Below are 3,198 nucleotides of genomic sequence, written 5' to 3'. Positions count from 1 at the left end.
GTTAATTATTTGTGCAAAATGTTTTTATCCACAAGCAAAAGTGGCTTAAATCTCCTTTGTTTTATTCTTTTTCTAGTTGAATTTAACTCTCGTTTCATCCCTCAGGCTTCTAAAAAAATACATCATGATGAATTATTCAAAGATATTTAACCTGGTCACTGTGCTTTTTTTCCGTGTATATTATCTCATACTATGATGAACACATGCATTTTTGTTTCCCGGGCAACGAAGGAGTGGCTTTGTAAGAAGCATTTCAAGGTCCTGGAGTGGCCTAGCCCGTCTCCCGATCTCAACCCCATAGAAAATCTTTGGAGGGGGTTGAAAATCCGTGTTGCCCAGCGACAGCCCCAAAACATTACTGCTCTAGAGGAGATCTGCATGGAGGAATGGGCCAAAATACCAGCAACAGTGTGTGAAAACCTTGTGAAGACTTACAGAAAACGTTTGACCTCTGTCATTGCCAACAAAGGGTATATAACAAAAGTATTGAGATGAAATTTTGTTATTGACCAAATACTTATTTTCCACCATAATTTGCAAATTAATTCTTTAAAAATCCTACAATGTGATTTTCTGGATTTTTTTCTGATGAAAATTACAGGTCTCTCTCATTTTTTAAATGGGAGAACTTGCACAATTGGTGGCTGACTAAATACTTTTTTCCCCCACTGTATGCCTCGCATTTCAGGATGAAAAGACAAACATTTCAGGTGAAGGATAATCCACTTCTTACCTCCAAGACTGTGTTATGATCTATATGACCTTATTATTTTTATTGTGAGTATTAGGCTTATCATCATTGCTGATCACTGTTGTTGTGCTATGATATTGTAATATGTACTATTATATAATCGGAGGAGTATAGAAAAGTTTATGAAAGTGTCACTCCACAATGCAATAGCAAACTACATAAATATGTATAGTATTTTTATGTTACATTAATCAGTGTCTAGCACACCTTCCTAAGGAAATGATATGGACCAGAAGACATTGCAATACTAAAGGATATTTAGACAGACTTAAAGAAGTTCCAGATCTATACTTGTGCTCTTGTTATTTCGAGAAGGGTCTGTCTGCGGACTGCAAGACAGGGGCGTAACTTGAAGGGGGTGTAACTTGAACAAGGAGGCGTAACTTGAAGTTGTCCAAATCACACAGAACCACGCGAGATGTCAAAACGAGATGTTGTCGGGCTGCGTTTGAAACCGCATACTTTCTAAGTTATAAGCACTTAATTTCTTTAAGTACTTACTTACCGAGCGCTGTGAGAGTGTGCAGCCTGAAGTACAACCTGAATGCGTTAAGTATGAATGCGATTCGGATATCATCCGCTATGTTGACGTTATCATGTGACCTACGACGTTATAACAAGCGCAACAACTTAAAAGATATGAGTAACAGGTTTTCATCTAACTGTAAGTATCTTGATAATGATGAAACTTGCCCATTTTGTGGTCTTGTTGAAGAAACAGCTGCCCTTTTTTGTGATTGTAGTATAGCCAATATATTTTGGGTTGATTTAAGTTCTTATATTTTTAACTCCGCTAATGTGATCCAGTTTTATCCTTAAAGCATTTTTTAAAAATGTATTTTGAAAACCCAAAATCGTTATCTCTTGAATATCTTGTTAATTATTTGTGCAAAATGTTTTTATCCACAAGCAAAAGTGGCTTAAATCTCCTTTGTTTTATTCTTTTTCTAGTTGAATTTAACTCTCGTTTCATCCCTCAGGCTTCTAAAAAAATACATCATGATGAATTATTCAAAGATATTTAACCTGGTCACTGTGCTTTTTTTCCGTGTATATTATCTCATACTATGATGAACACATGCATTTTTGTTTTATCAGAATCAGAATAGCTTTATTACCAAGTATGTTTACACACACAAGGAATTTGACCTGACCACAGGAGCTTCCAGTGCAGAAGAAAGTACAGACATAGTGCAGACATACATGATAGTGCAGACATACATAGGAATAACACAGTAGGGATGCAATATAACACTAATATAATATATGCCATTATGATTGTTCATTGTTAGATACAACCATCTTTCCCTGATTTTTTATGTAATTATAAGTTCGGCAATAATAATAATAAAAAAGAGGGGCAGGTGCACTAACACCTCATAGCATCACTAACTCAACAATCTAGTATGGTTTTCCTCAGCATTTGCAGTATCTGCACAAAGGATACGTCGGGCAGCTGCTCGAAGATCTCGCCTTTGGAGAAGACTGTTGATTTTATACTTTAAAAATTTAAGTATTACTATTTAAACATTAAGATTACCCCAGAATGAATTGCATCGTTTGCCCACCCCAACACTTACATGCAATAATAATGATAAATGCTAACCAATAATTCCTTTTTTTTTTAAACTTAAAATGAAAAAATGTATACTTTTTTTGTCGTGAATCATGTATTTACAGATGGTGAACCCCACATCCTACTGCCATCTCAACACAGCTGAGACAGTTCTGCTGCTGCGCTGTGCTTCACAATCTCGCTCTTCTCAATGGGGACATCGTTGAGCAAGAGGATGAGGAAGACCATGATGACGGCTCTCTGAACCACACAACCTAGAAGCAAGAGCAGGGGAACACATGCGGGACAATCTGGCTGCCACTGTGTCTGCTCCAAACATCTGTGTGTCTGCTCTCCATGAGCACGACTAGCTGTAAAACGTTTAAACGGAGTTACACATTTTACAGTTCATGCTGTCAGCTTTCCATTTCTTGCCAAATTTCATGTTTACAATTACATGCATTTTTTTTTTTTTGGAGCTTTATTACTTTTGTAGTGGGCTAAACCACTGAAGTGGTGAGCAGAAGCTTGCTGGTTCAAAAGCACCAGTATGTCCCGGAGCAATCCAGGTCATTCCAGGGGATTGTAGGTCCCTGTAATAAGAGCACTGTAAATCATTTTGGATAAAAGCTTCATGACATTTTTTGATGATGCTTTTGAAGCTTCTGAAAGTCAGCCTTCATTGTATGAACAGAAACCAGCAGAACAAACTTGACCAAACTCACATCCTCAGTGTCTTTTGGTGTTTCTCTAGATGCTCCAGCTGGCTCTGGGGTCACTGAGGATGAAGAGATCACAGCAACATCTGGCCCAGATGAGACAGTAAGAGGTGGAGTGATGGAGCGTCTCATCCGCAGCACTGGACCATTTCCAGGATGCTGCTGTGAGCTTC

General features: G+C 37.8%; 1 long non-coding RNA gene across 1 annotated transcript; it reads right to left on the bottom strand.

Annotated features, from left to right (window-relative positions):
• Positions 1-2,596: 2,596 nt before the first annotated feature.
• On the bottom strand, positions 2,597-3,198 carry LOC107551769 (uncharacterized). The gene is made up of 3 exons (XR_001604807.1): positions 3,032-3,198; positions 2,795-2,899; positions 2,597-2,677 (listed from the first exon to the last, which is right to left on the bottom strand). It is a non-coding gene; the product is annotated as an uncharacterized lncRNA (long non-coding RNA).

The sequence above is a fragment of the Sinocyclocheilus grahami genome, unplaced genomic scaffold (genome assembly GCF_001515645.1).
Source record: "Sinocyclocheilus grahami isolate Dianchi unplaced genomic scaffold, SAMN03320097.WGS_v1.1 scaffold432.1, whole genome shotgun sequence".
In the NCBI taxonomy this organism is placed as follows: Eukaryota; Metazoa; Chordata; class Actinopteri; order Cypriniformes; family Cyprinidae; genus Sinocyclocheilus; species Sinocyclocheilus grahami.
This window is presented reverse-complemented; position numbering and strand designations above follow the sequence as displayed.